The 21,683-nt window shown below is 41.0% G+C and overlaps 1 pseudogene; it reads right to left on the minus strand.

The window, feature by feature from the left end:
- LOC118098899 overlaps positions 1-9,634 on the minus strand; it is a 72,625-nt pseudogene extending 62,991 nt beyond the window's left edge.
- Between the last annotated feature and the right edge of the window lie 12,049 nt (positions 9,635-21,683).

Consider the following 21,683-nt stretch of genomic DNA (forward strand, 5'->3'; position numbering starts at 1 on the left):
GTCCTTTTGGATGAGGGCAAGGATCCTTTTTTTTCTTTTCTTTCTTTCGTTTTTCAGTTTTTGGTTTGTAACAAAAATCATAGTGCCTGAATGTACACTGGCTATTTATGTGTAATGACCTTTTCGTACTGTGACACAAACTGAACATTAGACATTTCAGAAACTTGGTCTATTGTATTCTATTGTATTGTATTGCCCAGGTGTTTACGTTATTGCATCCACCCCCTGTGTAAAAGATAAAGAAAGAGATGAAAGCACACACCCACACACAACATGAAAAACCTACCCTCATCTCTCTGAGGTCCCACTTCTTTTAGCCTCTGTCTTAAAGTTTCCAGACACTAATAGGCTTAGAAGCCCCTAGCAGTGGATTAAGGGCAGGAATAAAGGCAAGCCACCTCGCTGTTCTCGTCTCGTTTTCCTCTTAAATGAAAAGAGGCACTGGCTTTATGTGTGGCTTGGTATGAAGGGAGCACATGGCTCCCTGGCTGTTCATTTGAAGAGGGTGACATGCAGTGATCTAGTTCCTCTTTCCAGGTCTGTCTAATTACTGGCTTGATCACCGGCCTGACCTTTCACATTCAGGCTGGACAAAAGAAAGCGCTGCCACCTTGATAGAGCAGGATAATAAGACGAGGATGGGGGGCAGGGTGATGTACTGAAAAAAGGAAAAAAGAGTGGGACTATAGTACCTTTTGGTAATTGCGCCTTTTTATTCTTTGAGGAAGTGAAGAAATCATTTGTGCTCCTCTGATCATTTTATTTTTCCCTTTCTCTTTTTCTGTCTCTTTTTCTGTGGGGCCTCACCTTGCTCTCAAAACACCCTCAATTCTTTGTGGCATGAATTCCACAAAATGCTGAAAAATTCCTTTGAGATTCTGCTCCATTGTGACATGACAGCATCAAAATATTTATATGGCCAATCTCCTGTTCTACCACATCCCAAAGGTGCATTCTGCAGACTGCATTCACATCTGGTGACTTGGTAGGCCGCTGAAGACCTCACTAACAGGGTACATGAAACCATGTTTCAGACAAGTTGCTGTGTGGCCTGGTGACATCACTCTGGATAAAGATTAAGGGGCTCAAAGCTTGCAAGACAAATATTTCCCAGACCATTTCATCACTTGCAGTAGCCTATACAGTTGAAACAAGGAAAGTTATCAAATCCTATGCCTACCATCAAAATATTTCAGGCCAGAGGAGAATTATAGTCAAAACCCACAACTACTACGGCACAATCCAACAGCTACTTCAGTCTTCTTTGACTGGTATATGATCAATAGAAAAATCACATGATCTCTGCAGCAGAATTAATACGTTTTATCCTGCCTCCGTCTGCTGCACCAGGCCTAACCCGAATCGTGCAGGTTATTTGTTGCTGTTATAAACGCATCTGAGCAGAGAACCACCCCTACCCTGCTGCATTGTGCATGTGTGAAACAAATATGCGCTGTCCCTCTTGTGTACATTTAATATCTTATTCAAAGTCCATCTTGTAGATTCTTTGAAGCCCAGACTGAATCTGTGTAGCTAGCCCAGTAGTAGGGAGCCTTCCTGCCTGTTGATTATAGGATGATTGCTGGTGTTGGTCAAAGGCACTGAGTGAATCACACATGCCCACACTTACACCTATAACACACACCACATCTGACATTTTCATTTAATTAGTTGTTACCATGCAAGTAACTAAGGCTCTCCCAAAGACTCTGGCTGGAAGCAGTGCCCTGATTATCTCTTTAAGCTGCATTGTGGGGCACGCATGCACACACACACACGCACGCACACTTATCATTCAACATGGTGATCAGAAATCAAAATCAGCAGATGATCAAACAAATGCAGCAGGGAGCAAATCAAAAAAATGTAGCCTGATGCTCGGAAGCTGCCATCACTGATAACCGTCATGGCACATGAAGGACGGTCCCTTGGCAGTGTACCACAAGAAAATACCGAACGGCATCTCTTTCAAGTGTGTTTTTGGCCCTGTACCACCCTCTCACCCCCAGACTCTCCCTTGCCATCTCTTCCTCCCAGAAGAACAACAAGCACTGATTGTACAATGAGCTGATGTTTGCGGGATCAAAGACTTTCTCCCTCAGTTTCCTTCACACCATCATCAGGAAGTAAATCATGGTTGACACTATTCATTATTGGCGACATCTGGAGTAACTTGCTTTCTGTGTGCTGTTTGTCTAGGTTGCAGAAGAATGTGACAGCCTTCGATGATGAACAAGTAGAGAGGGATGTATTTAATGGGTGTGGGTGACAGATGCTTTACCCTGACCTGAACCTATATCATAACATAGGCTCAACCGGGACATCAGTACAGAGCCAGGTGCTGCCATTCCATCTGTGTTCATGGCAGACAGGTAAGAGATGGATGTAACATACAAACTGTGGCAGTGAGGGGACGAAAACACAAAGCTCAATACAGACTAGGAACAGATGACTTTAACTTTGACATAAAAACTCACTGGCTACTTTTGCTGGTTGTTTAATGAGGGAAAGGCTATATTTTGATCTGAGGCAATTTCCCCTGAATATGCATCTTTAAAAAAAAAAAAATTGAAATATCACGTCTCTTACTCCTCTCACTGATATTCTTGTAATTAGAGAGTGAATTCCATACTAGATGGATTTATTTGTACTTTTCTTCAATTGTAAAACAAATAGGAACACAGTCATATCTGTGTTTCTACAGTGGTTGTGCATAAATAGTTATCTGTTTAAGACAGACTGCCTACAATAATTGCAGCATCACCTGATCAGCATGGTCAAATACCTAAGTACAACCAATAGCACATTTAATGGACATAGTCTTCATTGGCTGTGTGGACTATTTCTGTAGTCTGGCAGCAAAGGTGGGAGTAGTGTGACACTGTGATGGCACCCTTCTTCTCTGACACAGTGTCAGGATAGATTAAGGGTCTAGTAACTTTGTCTCTGGTTCATTTCAATGCTCCTACCAACAATAAACTTGGTGTATTTAACAAGGACCCTAATTAATAATAATATCCTTAATCATATAATTCAAAAGCATGTTTAGGCTCTAAATATACTAAATTTATTAGGGAACACCTCCAACTTCTTATTCATGCAAGTATCCAAGCAGTCAACAGTGACAGCAGTGCAATAAGTTAATAATCACATCAAACATGAGAATGAGGAACAAAATGTAACCTTAGTTACTTAAACCATGGCATGGTTGTTGGTACCAGACAGGCCCCAACAAATTACTGATCTCCTGCCAATTTTGCACAGAAAGGTGTGAACAATAGAAAAGCCCTGAGAACCAGTTCTGTACATTTACCTTAATGAGAAAGGTCAGAGTAAGGCTATAGTAAATCAAATAACTCAACTCTTTACAACTCAGCAAACAGACTGACCCGGACCAATCAGTGAGAGCCAGATAAGGGCAAGATCAAGTCATGTAATGACTAATTACATCAGGCTTAGAATATTGTACAGTCTGGTCAGCTCTTATCTTAAATCAGACCAGCGCATGTTCAACAACAATTTGGGCAGATTTACAAGCTGTTTTCGTTTAATTGTTCCGTGGAGTCGTAAAAAATCGTTAATTTTGAAGTTTTAATGCATGGCGACGTAGCAAGCGAGTTCACTTCCTAGAATGAAACCGGACGAAACTACATTCAGCCTGCAGCAAACCGCAGAGATGTTCACCTCCAAGCAAGAACATCTGTAAGAAATTAACATTACACTACTTTCATGAAATTAGCGCTTTAATGATGCAAAAGTCAACTGGAAGGGTACTCAATCGAAAAAAGCTTGCCAGCTACGAAAAGGCATTTGTTTTAGCAAGCGATCTGCCGCTGGCTAGCTAGCAAGCCTGTCAGATTACTAGCGTTAGCCACCTCATAAAGCCACTTTAAGCTGTGGTGGAAGAGTAGCGTGTTTTTTTGTTGATAGCTAGTCTAAGTTTTAAGGCTAGCAAAACTTGTATTTAACGAGCGGCCACCTGTTAACTTTTCATACAAACAACAGTCTTTAGGTTTCTGGTGTGAGATGTGAGATGGAATCGAATACAAGATGACCTAGTATTGCCATTTGTGTCATCATACTCTTGTTCTTTTAATATTTTTGGGAGGCAAGAATAATTGTCTAAATTGTAAACAATGCATGAAGTGTCTCTGGAAGGGATTCAATCAACTGCCATCAACCACTCTCCGTTTCCCAGATCTTTTAGTAAATGCCAGTCTTGCTCTGTCTGCTAAGAAATTTATGAAGCAAATCAGTAAAGGGAGAAAGGCAGGAAGCCAGATTACGTCATGATGTCTGGATGTCCTTCAGTGATGTCCAGGACTAGACTAGATCAAAGCCGATATGTGGACATCATTTCCAGGGCTTCATCACCAGGATGTGATCTTAACGACTTAAAATAGCTGGATCTAGGGCTGGTTAGGGATATTAAAAGTAATTGAGATGACGTTGAAATCATTCCCTTATCGGCTGTGATCTGGTCTAGTCCTGGACCTCACTCAAAGACGTCACCACAACATCTTTTGGATGATGTGAACTGTAGCGTGTAATAATCTGTTCAGTCTGTGTCTGTTTGTATTCACTTCCTGTTTTATTTTGTTGTCTGGGTTCTTGTGTGTAGTTCTACTTCCTGTTGGTTTCCCCACACACCTGTACCTTGTTTGTCATTAAGCTTTCCCTATTTATACCCTGTGTTTCCCCTCACCTCCTGCCAGATTGTCATTGTCTCCTTCGTGTGTAATGCTCTCCAGCGTTAAGTTCCGTGTGTTTGCTTACCTGGCTTTGGACTCTGCCTGGATTACCGACTTTGGATTTTGTGCCTTTTCCCTGAATGGACTTGTTTGCTTCTCTGACTGCCTACCCTCTTATGACCTCTGGATCGCGAAAGTAAAGTTTTATTTTGTACTTTATTTTTTGTCTCCCGTGCTTCCTTTTGCAACTGAGTCCCAGCTTTGTACAGAACCGTCACATAGCGAGCATCTTAGAATGAGTAATGTCAAAACACAAGGCAGATGATCTGACAGCTGAAGACCATGTCAGTATCCAATCCTGTCATCCAAGAACAGAAATCTGAACCTGCATTGGCACAAGACTCACCAATACTGGACAGTTGAGGACTAGAAAAAAGTAGGCTGGTCTGATGAAGGATTTCTGCTGAGGCTGCAGATGGTATGGTCACAAACAACATCAACAGCATCATGTGGTGTATAGGTGTTAGGAATGTTTTATTCAAGCACGTGTAGCCCATAGATCAGTCATCTTTTGTCACAGTCTACCTGAGTATCGCTAACTTCGAGCAAGATAATGCTTTAGAAAAAGTTATTTCAAACTAGTTTCATGACCACGACAATGAGTTCAGTGAAGTTAAGGGGCTCATAGTCACCACATCTGCATCTGATAGAACACCCTTTTTAATGTGACAGATGAGATCTATAACATGAACATGCAGCTGACAAATTAGCCGTTTTCTTATGTGATGCAATAATATCAACATGGAGAAGAATCTAAAAATAAAGAGATCCCATCTTGTGGGATCCATGGTGCAAATAGGCTGCTTGAGGCTATTTTGAGAGGGAGGGCCTATTCAGTGTTACTATGGCGTTCCTAATAATGTGCATATTGTGTTACACTACTGTTACTGTGAAATGTAATTACATTATTGTATTCTGTTTGTATTACCTTAAAGGCATTACCCCAATCAATCTAAACGTAGATAAAATAACAGACCATCTATGACAGCATACTGTTTTAATAATAATGCTGTTAAAGAATTACTTACAAAATCAGGCTATTATGCTAATTTACTGTTGGTCCCAAGAGTTACATAAAGACAAATATCAATCTCATTTGAATTCAAAATGTGGTTAGCTTAGCATAAAGATTGGAAGTAAGAAACAACAGCTAGCCTGGTTCTTGCCAAAGTTAGAAAATACCCCCACAACCCTGCTCTAGCTCAAGTATTAATACTCTGGTCTAAAGTGTATTAAATACAACCTCAGTTCTTCTGGTATTATTGTTGCAAATAGATTTAAAGGGGACATATCATGAAAATTCCACTTTGTTAGTGCTTCTACACGTTAATTTGGGTATCTGGCATGTCTACCAACCCAAAAACTCTGGGGAAAAAACACTCGCGCGTTTTGTTATGGTTCCTCTAAGTCAGAAACGTCATGCTTGAGTGACTGGAATGAGCTTCCTGTGTACTGTGTCGTCACAATACACTGGAAGTCTCCCTACATGGCCTTGGCCCACCCCCCACCTTATCCCCCCGCCCCCCCACACTCGTTACGCCGGGTTTACACCGGATGCAGCGAGGCAGCGCAGCGCCGTTCTCAAGCGCGCAGCCGCCTGGCTGTTCACACGGGACGCGCATTTCTCCGCGCTGGTCAGCCCCATAGACTGTATATATAAGGTCAGCCCGCGATTCTGCTTTCTCCGCTTGTTGTTGTACCCGTTGAATGTCGGGGTTCGGGGGTAAATGATGGTCTTCATAGCCCCCCCCACCCCTCTCTTTCTCTCTCTGTCTGTCTGCTTGTGTGCTTGTAGTGGATGGGCAGAGGGGGACATTTAATTATGTGATTGGGAAAATTAAAACTCCAGGACAACAGAAGGGGAATACAAAGTATGGGATGCATATTTGATAATTTATATCATATAAAATATGTAATTTATATTGTTTAAAATCATGGGGGGAGAGGGGGGGACTGGCTCACTAGCATTTAAAGGAACAGGCACTCAAAACAGGTCACTCTGTGGAGGGCTGTTTTAGACAGGGTAAAAAGGGTGCTGTTTTAAATGATCCTTGTGGTATTTTGACCAAAGTATGTTACAGACATTTCATTAAGAGCCCAAGGAACCATATCAACTTGTGGTAAAATGGGCATACAATGTCTCCTTTAAAGGAAAAAATTGCGGAGGTCCACCAATGCACTTGATGCCCCCATGAGCTGAAAGGCATGAAGACAGATGCAAAGGTTTGCAGTTTTCGCATAACAGGTGGGCAACATTAGTTTTGCATTGTTTTACAGAGCCAACCTGTTTTGTCCCATTGGCTGTGATAGCTCATCCCAACTGGTTAGCTATCAGCTACCAGTGACACGTGTGTTCACCACCGACATTCAATCCACTTTCTAGTTTTCCAGTATATGTTGTTGATGTGTTGTGATATATGGTAACAGGAGAGTAGTGAATACAACTTTCTGAGGCTGGTGTCCTTTTTGCTCCAGCCAGGTAAAAAGCATCCACTTCCATGCCATTATAAATGCTCTGGAATTCTGCCATAATTTCCTGTTGGTCAAGTTTGCCCAGCTGTTAGTAGTACATAACACTGACATTGATTAGCCTACTTGTCCTTTATGAAAATTTCTCAAAACAATGATATATTTCTATTTCACTACTACACAGTAGCAGAGGGGAGACAGAGAGACAACTTAAGCACAAATGAAAATATACACAACAATGAAATACTTAATAATTTTAGCCTGAAAGGTATTCTACATTTACTGCACTGGCCTTCACTTGCTGTCCCTGGTAAGATTTGAAGGTTTAGGTTGTGATCTTATTCAACTGGAAGTATTCAAATCTTTGCAGAGTTAGCATGAGTTAGCAGCTGAAGAATGTAGAGACGGCATTTTCTTCCCACAGTATTGCAGGAAATAAGTAGAATGATAAATCCCTTAATTGAACTACACTGATTTCTTTCCTTAAAGGACACAGATATACAGGCTCATTTTCAGCAGGGAAATAAGATATGAATGAATCCACAACTGTTATTAAAGTGAAATAAACTTAATCTAGCAAAGCTGCAGATAATTATCTTTGCCTGGAAATCTGATCCAACATTTCCCTCTAATATGGTAGTTATATCACATATTAGATGAGGCACTCTCAATTGAAATCTTCCTTATGTGGACGATAATGACTTTGCTGCTTGAATCCAATTTAAGAGCCTCTAATGGCCCCATAATGTTTCCCTGCACGGCAAATTAACAGCCATACATGAGGCGGTGGCACAGAAAAGAGACATTTTTACTCACTTTTAAACTCAGTGATTTGCCTCCCCAGAAGAAATAACACAGGGGAGAGGCAAACATGTCTGTAAAAAAAAGGAGTGAGACACTAAGGAAAAGAGGTGCAATTATTATTAATATTACCCCACACTCTGCTGGGTTTATTGCATACGTGCACTATTTAAATATTAGCTTTCACAAACAATATTGGATGTTATAGTACATTTCATGCTTTTTCCACAGCTTGTAATAATACAGTCATAAGTGATTGCTCTTTGGAGCATTTTCATTTGTATGGCTGGTGAAATGACTGATCTTATCTGCTTATACCGATGCCTATCACACCCAATAACAGTGAGGAACCTTGAGTCCAGAGGAAGTGTAATATCAGGCTTCACACCCCATATTCTGCTTTCATTTCTACAAGATGTCACACTGTACAACTTAGGCAGCTGACCCACAGGGTTTAGGCAAACAGAGCTGGTCAAAGGTTCCATTCCATCAGCATTACCCAAGCGTAGACTTTGGTTTTAACCTCTATTCGGGACCAAGCATTCTTCTGCGGACCTGTACAGCACTACTCTTGGGCCCAATACATTTGTGTATCCAGGTGAAAATACACCTGGTTGTACCAAACATTCCTTCTAAATGTAATCCAGTTATCCAGAAATGTCCATTATCAATGTTCTGTCTGGCAACACAGTTGTTGCAAGCCTCTATTTGAGTTTGTTCCATGCATATAAACTATCAGTGCTGATTAACCAAAATTATTAAGTTACATCCACTTATTTTCATAAAATTAGGAACCTTGGTGTTACAAGCATTGAGCTGGAGTTTGTTCCTCCCATACAGTGCTGCACAGCTGAGGCTGTGCGGCAGATCCAGCCATCTGCGGAGGTAGCTGCTGATCTTCCTCTGCATACCCTCAACAGTTGATAGGGTTACCTCATACACCGGCAAAAGCCAGAAAACTCAAGGTAAAATTCCACGCTGGTAAATCCAAGCCTTGAACCTGCCAGGTAGGCCAGACTTGTTGACTGAGGTAAGCCATGTGTCTATATCCTTTATGGTAGCTTGTACTGACGCTGCTTCCCTGAGGCTGCAGTCAAAGATCTTGCTTAGGCACCTGACTGGTCTCTTGGAAATGGAAAGGGTTGCAATGTCATCCACGTAGAAACGGAACTTATCCACAACGTTGTGCCTCTTGAACACCATGGCCCTGGATTTAGAAGGTTTGAAACTTATCCTTGCCAAGGATATGATTTTTTTTCCAGGCCCTGGATGATCCACGTAGCTCCAAGTACTGTTGTTATGGTGACAGTGAGTTGATCTTCAAAGAATCTGGTGGAGGGCTGTCGAAAACCAGACAGGGGGCCTCTGCACTCAGTGTCTGTTGCCTTGACCACCATATTCAACGCAAGGGTGAAGTGAATAACCGAGATGGTACACCCAGATATAATCGCCTTTTCGAGCTGGTGCCAGTCAGATGTTATATTCCCAGAAGTGACTCTAAGCCTGAAGTTCCCGCAGTAGTTCAGGATGAGGTACTTGATCTTACTGGGTACATGGTGGTGGTGGTCCAGGGTGGTCTCGACCAGCTTGTGGGGAATAGAGCCATATGCCATATCCCTTCACAAGCTTCCCTGATCAGCTGATTATTTAGGAGGAAGTCTGTTATCCTTCTGGCTAGTGTTGAGGAATTTTTGACCATCCTCACACATTACTGTATATACTACTATATATTATGTATATTGTTTATTACACTATCTGTACAGGAGAATAGTGCCTGTGTAATTCCACACATACTCCCTTCTCTCTCTAACGCCGGGTTCACACTGGACGCGGAAGCGGCCGAAGCGTCGCACAGCGCAATTCTCGCCCGTGCAGCCGCCTGACTGTTCACACCGGACACGGATTTCTCCGCGCCGGTCAGCCCGCGATTCTGCTTTCTCCACTTGTTGTATGTTCAATGTAGGGGTTCGGGGGTAAATGATGATGGTCTTCATTGTAGCATCTACACTTAGCGACTTTCATATCTAACTCAGATGCTTCAGACAGAGAAGCACCAACTTCAACTCTTTTGCGTATTTCACCAGCGGCAAGACGTAAGGACACAATATGATTTAGGAATGCATACTTTAGCCTTTACTATCCAATACGATGCAAACACCTACATATAACATAGAGAGTGTCAGCAATTCTAGCCATTCATGGATGTGCTGTTGGAATGGGTGACGCAAGTAGAGGAAGATATATGGGGATGCTGTGGGAGACATCTTCAGACTTTGGGGGGAGGCTCATGTTACTCTGTTGACGTTTGTATATTGTTGGACCTTCTGGTCTCCTTGATGCATCAAGTCTACATTAAAACCTTCTGCATAAGACATCAGCCGCTTCCTGAGTTATACTTTCACCAGCTTCCAGGAAACTTCCATAACAGCTAGAACACTGAAGAAGATCTTCCCCTCCATGCTGAGAAGGGACATGGATCCGAACTTCTCCAGCTTGGTTGAGTTATCTTTTTTTGCTATCCAGACCCCCTTCCCCTGCCTCCACTGGTCTGCTGCCAGTTCCTTGTGCCAGATGATTCACAGAATCTTCCAGAGGATTCTGAGGAGCTCTGGAAAATACTTGTACAACTTTTATAGTACCCTGCTGGGTGCTGGAGCAGAGCTGTCTCTGGCTGCAGTAACCAGCTCCTGCACTGGTGTTGAAGTCCACGGTGGGAAATGGTATGTCCAAGAGGGCTCTGAAGGGCACAAGCTCCTGCTCTCTACCAGGGTCTTGGTGTTGTGCAGGAAGCGGTCTACCTCTTCCTTGGAGCAGGCAAGACGTCCAATGCGCTTCAGCCCTAGCAGCTGTCTTGTGAATCCAAGATATAGGTGCTCTTATTTTCCTAATAAGATTTGAGTCATATTAATGGCATCTATGGCATGCAAATATAGCCCAGAACACCAAAGATGTCTCCATGATAATTCATTATCTCCAATGATGCTACTGTTGCTGTTGCACTCATGGCTATATAGGTCTAATGGAGGACACCGTATTGGTAACCACTAACAGCCCAATATAACATGATGAATTAGCTGAATTGAGGAGGGATCCAATTAGATATTCATGGTCAGATAAAATGGATGTGCTCCCCTGTAATGAGACAACAGGAGTGAGGGTGTTGTTGGTTTGCGTGTGTGTGTATAGACAGTTGTTTGAGGGGGTTGGAGGGTGTAGAGCAAGACCAAGGGGAAAATGGGAAAGGATGAAACAAAAACAAATTGGGAAAAATAAGAGTAGAAAGACAGTGTCAGCTAGGTTCCCCTGTGTCCCAGTGCAGCGCAGCTGGTTCTTAACTCTAATAATGATGTTCCATTAATAGCACTTATCAGCCTGACACAACACTAATTACTTTGAGGGAGACTGGGGGTTGAATACAGGTAGACCAGCAAACACAGTACTGTCCAAAAACACCTCTTTCTCCAACAGAACTTCACACACATATTACAAAAACATTAAAATATAAATTAATATTCAATTGATCCAGTCATGGTGTCTTTACTAATACAACAGTATTCACTGTGGTTATCTTCTCCAAGTTTATGCAAAGCCAGAGATTCAGCTACATTACACAGGTTTTTGGCACAACAGATTGGAATTTGGAAAGCTAGAGTAAAATACATTTTTGCTAATACAATAACTGTGCTTCATGTGTCAAACCTAGGTTTTAGTAGTCTTGAGCCGAGTCAACAATGTCAGTTTGTCTGCAAAGAAAAATAAAGTAATTGAAAATGAAGGTTGTTATAAATTCTTGCCAAGTCACACTTGAGTCACTGTAGGTTGGAGCTGAGAGAACAATATTGAAAATGAAAAAAGTCTGAATCTGTGAAGTTAGAAAGAAGTTAGTTTACCTAATCTCAGCAGCCAATCCTCATCTGACATTAGAGGCTCCAGATTACTAGCATAACTAAAACAAATAACTGAGTGAATGCTCTATCAGTGCAGTGGTATTTTATTTGCTTCAGTATCACACAATCAAACCAAGATCACAAGATGTCATGGTCAGTGTTGATATTTCGGCAATGGCCACACACAAATCACCGTATGGACACAGATAAGAGTAAAAATAGGTTCAGTTCATAGTGACACTGTAGCTTCTCAGAGGACATCAGCTGAGTAGGCGGTCCTTCATATATGGCCCTAGATGCATTCACGCTCACACTGCTAAAAGAATGTGGACACATGTGGCCCAGACCACTTCCGAATGTGATCTGGCGGGATCAGATCCCTATCTGATCTGAGTGCGTTCACACCTGTACTTAGAGCTGTCCACCTGTGATCGGATCACTAAAACCACATGTTAATACCAGGTGTGTACGGGGCAGCACTGACGTACTCTTGCCAAGTAATTTCTATGGCAGAATAGAGGAAAGATGCCTCCATCTAGCCCATCATGCATATCGTTGTTGATTTTACAATCACAAATATTGTTAATGCAGTACAGCTGTTGTCTTTCAAGATACTGTATCATTATTTTAGGGCTGTGTTTATTTTTTTTAATGGACTTGTAATGTCTGTACACATTGTGACCACATACAATCGTGTATCATATTTTATTAAAATGGTTGGTTGATCATCAGTTGACAGTAAGTGATGAACAATTTATTTTATTTGACAATGAGTCATTCCTGGCATCTCCTTAAGCAGATATTGAATCTGTCCATCTTGTAGTAGGGGATAGGCTGCAAATCAGAAATACAGAGTGTTGTGTGGCTTTTTCAGTTTCAGTATGGGATCTTCCTTTTTTACTTCTTTTTATCCGTATCCTTAGCAGCCAGCAGACAGCTGTTCCCAGTTAAAAAGCTCTGATAAACCCAGTGTATACTACCTGTCTGACACAAAGACAGTTATGGTCTGTCTACACAGGAGGTGTTTCAACAGCGTTTCTCTCTGGTCATTGTCATGCATGTAATGATAGAAGATACATCCTATTTATTCCAGCTGTCTATGCATGCCATGAAACATTTTACATTTGACTTAAATTAGATGCCCACACTATGATAATCTTGTGAACATAATAAGGTTTTTGCAGTGAAGAGCAGCAAAAGCTTGTACAACCTCCACAAATGTATACTAATTGCCAGAGCTGCTAGCTTTCCCCTTAACTTTCCCTTTAGCTTAAGTCTAGGCCTCCCAATCTGTTTGATATATTGAGTTCAGAAGCAAACTTACTGTTAAGTAATTTTTACAATAAATTCAAGGTCCCCATTTGTATCCATTCTGCTATCTCGATAACTGCGCCTAAGCCAGCATTGTGTGTCATTAGTAAACTGGTTGTTGTAACAGTGTAGCGCTATCGTGATTAGCTTTTTAGTGATTGTTTGACCATTCAATGTTTAGGTTGGTCATGCCTGGGCTCAATCACATTTTTTAATTCTCCCAAACTGGTCGTGTTTTAACGATCCAGACAGCGTATAGAACATTGACTATACATCGTAATGTCATTCACTTGCTGTAACATCTTAAGTATCAAAATATGACACCTGACTGGTTTGTTTAGAGGATAAATGGCTAAACATTTATATATGGATAATCTGGGTTTGAGGGCGTAATCTCACTGTTAAACTAAAGTATCTCCACTTATCTTTGCACTCCAGATATGGCTGGAATCCAAACACATCAGGACCACAGTGGAGTTTGATTGTTGGTTAAACTCAGCTGAGGTCTACATGAATACATTTGAGATCCCACCTAACATCTATTATCCATCTCAGAAGTGGAAGTCAATTTGAAGGGCACATCAATGCATTGTCACCAAGAATAATACAGTATTTCTATGCCTATTTTCCACCATAACAACAGACAACAGCAGTGAGAGAAAAGCAGCACGATAACCTTTACCTTCAGCTGTCAGAAACAAAGCTCCGGTGGATTTCCACTGAACGGCAATCACATAGCTTTTTCTCCCTCTCCTCATTCTACTCTCTTTCTCTTCCACACATGCACTCTCACTCACTCTCACTCACACACACACACACACATAACCGCTTCTCTCAAGGCAACATGAAAGGCCTTGGCAGATACAGAGACATTTTAGGGCCCTCATCTATCTCCCATTGCCAGGAGCTCTAGCGCTTAGCAAATGTCAACAGAAAATAATGCACACACAAAGGCAATCTTATTTGTTCAAGAATCGCTCTAGGTCACCGCAATTCAGCCAGGCAATGCAGAGAGAGAAGAGCCACCAATACAGCTCCACAAAGACCTACCACTTTCCCTCTGTTTTGTTTTCCCCAGTAATTCAACCTGCATTTCTTTTTCTCTCTTGGGTTCTATATATCCCTTCTGCTGTGAAAGAAAGAAATATCCTTACGGTGTTTTCCAGCAAAGGCTCATCTTGTCAGGGACCCCCTCCTCTTTTTTTGAATCCCTCTCTCTCTCTCATCCTCATCCTCCTCCCTTCTTCTCTCCTAATAATCAGTTCCATTTTGAGTGTTTTGAGTATAGTGTATCCCTTCGCATTATGTATCATCATTGCATCGCAGGTAGCTAATCAAGGGAAAAAAGGTTCTCTATTATTGCCGCAGCAGATAAGTCAGCAATAGAAAAAAACGGTGAATTCAACCACACTTCTCCGAGGGGCTTTCATTTGTATGATTGCTTCTCTGCTTTGCTTAGTCCCCTTCTCTTGTGTTTATTTGTACTCATCCGCACATCCACACCATCTTTCAGTGTTGCCTTTTGTGATCTTGTTTTGCTTCCTCACTTAATAATTGTGCAGGTAAATTATTTCTAATAATGATATTTCCCAAAATGTCAACATCTTAATTGAATAAGCTTTGGAATCAATAATCACCTGGTAAATGATGAAATATCCCAAATTTGTAGAAGTTGTATCTGCTGGAATTCGTTCTTGGAGATAGGGGTGGGGGTGATTCTACAACTGACCAAAAGCACCTTTCAATTCCTACGATACAACTTCTACTTTGGGGGCTCTGGCCATGAGTTCCATCAATCATAATAACAATGCAAGTAATATCCTTAAATCGGCCAAGTTGTAAATAAACAATAAATCATCCAGATTATCTCTGTATTTAATAGGGTAGATGCTATGAGTATCCCTCATAGCATCCATCAAATGTAGTAAACAAACAGAAACAACAGTGATCAAAGTTGAAGGAGGAAGTCAGCCTGTAAACTATACTGGATGTTAAAAAGCAGCAGTTTAATATTTTTATCATTCACCTTTCACTAAAGAGAGACACAACTGCACTCTGAACAGTTATCGGGAAATACAATCTGAGTGAATAATGCTTAAGAAGTTACTTTGCCCCCCAAAAATGTATTGTTTCTTTCTACAGGTTATTCTTATACTACACATAGGCAAGGTTTTGCTTGTGTCAGCAACAACATTCTTGGCTCAATATACCGGTTTTCTGACATGACCTCCGGAGGAACTCTGTAGAATTGGGTCTGGACTTACTCCAGAGGTTTCCTTTCAAAAATGAACAATGCAGCAGGAGATTCTCTGCTCAGATGTGTTCACAACAGCAACAAATCCTCCGATTCAGGCAAGAGGTGGCACAGCAGGCTGGGACAGAATGTTATGTATTAATTCCGCTGCGGTGATCACATGTTTTTGTTAACAGCACATTGACGCCAGCATCAGCCCCTGTCACCAAAAGCAATCTTGATGTCTGTGCCTTCTAGGTGTATGACTCCGCTTTTTCATCCTGAGATATTTTTTTCATGTTTGTTTTTTTCACTTTTGCATCTGCCGCGTGTTAGAAAGAATTTGTTTGCAGTAAATCCTGCAGAGGATCTCCTGCTGTGTTCTTTCAGCGGCTTCTACAGACTTTCTGCGGACTTTATATAAGGGGGCTAGACGGAGAGTGTCCACAGTCGACATTTGCATTCATATATACAGCCCCTGCACAGAAACTCATGAAGGTTTTTCCATTGAAAACAGAGCAGGTTATTAAGCAATAGATCAAGTCGTCTATTTGACACATCCTTCTTAAGGACACTGTAGTGAAACAATAATAAAGGATGTTGAATAGTAAAAAAATTGGGATGTTGGATGACAATGCAAACTCCCACACACTGGACCAGTCAATGTGTAAATGGCCATGAATATTGAATTGTTGGTTTGGTAATCTTAGCTTGAGTAGAACTAATAGTATTAACTCGATGGACTCTTCGGAAAGGGCTGGCCTGATCCCAGTTTAAGGGCAAAATAGTGTATCACTGAAACATTAATGGTTCAACATCAAATGAAAATATTAGCTTGTCACCCTCCTCTCATCTGTGCAGCCTCAAGGCTGAGTCAACAATGTTGTGTCATGCATTTTAATAGCAGATCTTGTAGCACAAGTATGTACTTTGTAAGATAAAACAAATTGATTGGATGTAAAAAAAAAGTTGGTTAGTCCTTCTCCAAGAATCTTATTCAGAAGGAATACAGAGAACTCTGGAGATCAGCAAATTGCTTCATGCCTAGTGACACAGAATGGCAATCATGGCTTCATGGTTTCTACAAAAGAAACTGGTGGCGCTAGGAGTGCAGGGAAAAAGGAAGAGAAGTGGAGCTGAGGTGGGAGGAGGTGGAGCAGAGGCCAGCGAAGGACTGTTACTGCAGATTTAAACACTATAAACCTTTAAACACTCTTACCTGTCATCTTAATTGCTTTAACTGTCAAAGTTACAGACCAATTAGACAAGGCCCTTTATCGGAGGGGCCTGGAAAGAGACAGGTGGTAGAGGCACTTAATATTCAAATCATCCATTCCAATATTTAAAATCAAACACTGCGACAATGACATTAATTATCAGAAATAACAGCTATCTGGACTGAAATACATGATTAGAGTTGTCAATTAGTGGAGTGAGAATTGGTGTGTGAGGGAGAAAAAGGGTTTTCCATTTTAAGTCAAAGAAAGGAAGGTAAAACCTATTCAGGTATCAAGAGTCTTCCTTTTTAAATATTCAAATAAGTTAGTTAAAAGTATGCCATGCCGCAACCATCATGCCAGGTTCCATTTGGATTTTTCATGTTTCAGATATTTTTTCAAAGAACTACAGAATACAATATCGTCTCAAAGGTCCCTATTCAAGTCCCTTCAGTTGCACGACACTACCAGAAAATACATACAACAACACATTTTGAGTACTGCGTTAATATCTAATGCTGGTGAGATATAAAACCAATGTGGGATGTCCAACTGTACATCTAAGAATGTCAAACCTCACTTATTTATCTCGTAAAATAATAACAATTAGTAAAATATTAAAGATATTGCTGTTGACAACAGCAGTGTTGATTCTATTCTAAGTGATCAGTGAGGTGAAAAAAGTGTCAATCACACAGATAGAACATATAACTTATATATTAATATTATACTTAAATATATGTAGATATTAAAATGATCATTACCATTCACAATGAATACTTTTAAATGACAAAGGTATTTATATGCTATTTTTAGCTTAAGTCTGTGGATTAACAATGCATTGTATGATGATTTGTTATAAGAAGTGCTACTAATTGTATATAAATACTAAATATGTGGCATCAGTATTTTCTGCTTTTTTGTTGCTTTTGTGAATTGATAGTTATCAACTCTAATAGAGTTTAGTAGAGGGAACATAGTGCCTAAACACACATAATGGTGAAGATACATAGAAACACTCCCTCTCTAATACAGGGAAATATGATTAATAATATTGAGAGTGTTCTTTTTGTGTGTTTTAGTCCAGCATGGTTAGGCAACATATGGCACTGGATGAATGTAGAAGGAGGAAAAGAGAGTATCAAAAAAGCAAAGAAAGAAAATCAGTACACAGCCAGAATTAAAAGAAGAATTTCTAAGACAGGAGAAACAGAGATGGAGAAAGAGAGTTAGTCAAGGAGAAATAAAGACAAAGTGCAGAACCACTTCACAGATCTGCAAAAATCGAAGAACCTTCTCTTGTCAGGAAGATTCCTAAACAATACCTTCTGCTGAACAAAATTAGGCACTTTGGTCTGACATACAAAACGCTGAGGCCAAAAAAATCCAAAGTCAAAATGAAATCTGATGTAAATGGCTGGTCTAGCCATGTGCGTTATTCCTTTTGAATGTTTTCCAGAAGAATCGTTAGTGAATCAGGACAAGCAGGGCACTGCAAAGTAGCGGCTGGAAGAAGCGCGAAGCTCAGCAGGTGAGTATCATGTGTTGCCCTTAAATGTTGCATGTTATATAAATATAAATGTTATTTAGCACTGAAAACTTAAAAAAAAGGGAATACTAAAGAAGCAGATCCTTAGGCAGGAGTTAATGAAATTTAAGTGGTTCTTAAGGGCAAAGTAAGGTGCTTTCTGGGGAGGTGCGCCTTTTTTTTGGGGGTTGCTTAAAACAGATTTTATGCTGTTTCTTCTAAAAAAAATGCTGAGCCTCTGGCAGGACTCCTGTCTGCTTCTCCAAACTGGCGGGATGCAGACCGCCATGTACTGTGGGTAATACACCGACACCTTTTAAACTTTTTTAGTATACAAGTCTACTCTGACAAGGAACCGCCCGTTAATTATTATTTCGTGTTCTATTTATTTTCATTACTTTAATTGTTTTATAATATGGGACCTTATTTAAATGATAGTGTTTACTAATTTTCCAAGTGTACAAATGTTTTTTTACAATGCAATTTGTATTAGGGATATGTCCTTTTGAAAGGCTTGAAGGCTTTAGTCTTTGGTTCCAGCTCAACTTGTTGCATGATTATTGTCTGAATCTTCCAGGGTGGAGATGTTGGATGACTGTGATAGGTTCTCTGTGAAAGCGCTCCACCTCAACTCCACTGATGTAAACAGGGTTGTAAGTCTTTTACCTTTTTTTTCCTAAAGTCAAAAATCAACTCCTTGCTTTTCAGCAGCACATTGTTCTCTGTGCATAAGAATTGATATTGTTCTTTGAAACCCGACCGATGATGGTGGTGTCATCCGAACTTTACAACAGAATTCTTTCCATATCCCGTGTTGCAGTCATGGGGGTGCAGTGTGAACAGGAGGCGGCTGAGTACACAGCCCTGGAGGTCTGTTTGTGAAGTCCAGTATCCATTCTGACGTAGGTATCATTATCCCCCAGATGTGTGTAAACTGAGTGGAGGGCAGTAGAGATGGCATCCTCTGTGGATCTGTTGGTTCTGAAGGCAAACTGATTTCATTGTTTTTTACAAGGAAAGGCTTTTTTGTGTTCTATCACAAGAGTGATGTAAACTGGGTACTTCAGTTTTACACTGTAGTTGATTCAACTCATAAAAGCGTTTTCTGTCAACTTTTATGTTCTGAGATGGTCCCAACAATTACAGTGAAAAAATGTGAGGTGATATTATGAATATATATAGTTTCAAGTTCAAGGATGTAGTTTATATGTTTCTTTAATGTCTAGAAATTGTGGTCCTAAACTGGTAGTCATTTTTGGGAGGTCTCAAGTTGGTAACAAATACAAGAATGTTTGTGTGTGTGTAACAAACTTTTAATAAAGGTAAGCTAAAAATGCAGATGTCTCATTAGAAAGCTAAAACATAAAGATACTTAAGTTCTCAGTTATTTCACTGATAAGGACCATATCTGATATGAAGACGATCACCTTGTTGGACAGAGTGAATATGGTACGATGTCAGGCATCAGTGCCTGTGTCCTTTTGTTTTCGTTGTGTTTTCTCTGCCCTTGTGAATGTTGTTTACCCCCATGTTGTCCTTGGTCCTGTCTGTGTCTCTCTGTCAGGGTTCCTGTTGGGTGTGGCTCTCAATCAACCTGGTTGTACCCAAGCGCATTCAACCAGACAGTAGAGCCTCCAGTCTTGCTTAGTGGTAGATATATGGAGCTTTTTTCCTATCTTTAGTCAAGAGTGCGATCTTTCAGTTTGAGCGCATGACTTGTTGAATTTATGTTCAGATTGTGTATGACTTTCCATCAAAACCCTGCCCTTGCACTCAAATAGCCCCTGTTTGCACTTAAATTCCATCTGCTTCTGCTCAAACTGTGTGTTTGCACTCAGATATATTGTTGCTCACACAGATTTCCCGTGCTCCTGCTTCAGCCCTTCTCCGCACTCGGGCTGCTTTCTGTGCGCTCGTGAATCGTCTGCTCTCAGATTTCTCCTCTGCTCTTGGATTTTTTTGTGGAACAACCCTATCAAAATTCCCCAATCAATAGAATAGAGGTGTTGACCACTGGTCAACCAATGAAATGAATGATATGATCGCTGCCTCATTGCGGGCACGTTCGCTTTACCTCAGAGCATCCCGTGCGGGCGGTTACTCTTTCATCCACTCCCACCCTCCATGGCTTTCTTATTTGGACTTCCCCTTGCTTTCTCTATGACTTTTGTCATACAAAAGACAGCTATTGTATATACTGCAATATACAGCAAGCGGCAGGCCACATAATAAAGCCGTGGAGGGCGGGAGTGGATGAACCCGGTTAGAGTAACCGCCCGAAACGGGACGCTCTGAATTTAAATTGAACGCGCCCACAACAAGGCAGGGTTTCTACTGGTTGGGGAATTTTGACAGGGTTGTTCCACAAAAAAATCCAAGAGCAGAGGAGAAATCTGAGAGCAGACAATTCACGAGCGCGCAGAAAGTAGCCCGAGTGCGGAGAAGGGCTGAAGCTTGGAGCACAAGAAATCCATGTGAGCAACAATATATCTGAGTGCAAGCACACAGTTTGAGCAGAAGCCGAGCAAATTTAAGTGCAAACAGGGGCTATTTGAGGGCAAGGTTTTGATGGAAAGTCATACACAATCTGAACATAAATTCAACAAGTTATGCGCTCAAACTGAAAGACCACGCTCTTGAATAAAGATAGGAAAAAAGCTCCATATAGATATGCTACGATCGACTTTGTGTCTGCATCTTACTTCAAGTATGCTGCTTTTCAGTTCTTGTTTGCCGTGCCTCAGTTCCATTATCTTTTGCCTGCCGTCTTCATTATGCATAGATATCTAATGTTCAGCAGCTGACCGAGGGTTATCATTCCTTCTGATGAGGATCTTCTATCTTTTATAAATACTCTTCAGAGTATGTTAAAGGAATTTGTCGTCTCAGAAGATCCTCGCCCTCCTCAGAGACCCATTAACAATTCCATGCGCCGAGCTACACAAGATCCTATAAGAATGCTGATGTCATGTTTCAAAGGAATTGATTGGTCAGTGGGCGGTGCTTTTGTACTGTTCGATCTCCTATGTCTAACTTAACCTACTCCAGGGCAGGTTATCCATTCAGCATAAGTTACCATGCTGGTTTGCCCCGATACGAAGTGAACAAGCTTCATAGGACTGAAAACCCTGAAGTAAACCTGAAGTTTTCGCCTCTGGGGCCTGTAGTTAATCTGGATAATCTGTTTGTTCACTTTAAGTTTTTTTAGTTTACTCCTGGTTGGTAAATATGAGGCTCTGCTGTCAGTTCATTTGTCCATGTCTGTGATTGGTCATATGCTGTAAACCCCGCCCTTTCTACGGTTGATAACTAGCATCAGGTGACCGCTTTGCCTGATTTTTAGGTTAATTCACCGGGATATTGGAGGGAATCCTGTGCATGTTGAACTCGCTTCGTAGTACAGACCCCAGGTGTCCCCTGGATAAGTGTAGCCTTGGGTCCTTTGGCCAAAAAGCACAGGTGAAGATGCATTATGCCCAATTATAA

This window comes from Hippoglossus stenolepis, chromosome 19 (assembly GCF_022539355.2).
Source record: "Hippoglossus stenolepis isolate QCI-W04-F060 chromosome 19, HSTE1.2, whole genome shotgun sequence".
Taxonomy (NCBI): domain Eukaryota; kingdom Metazoa; phylum Chordata; class Actinopteri; order Pleuronectiformes; family Pleuronectidae; genus Hippoglossus; species Hippoglossus stenolepis.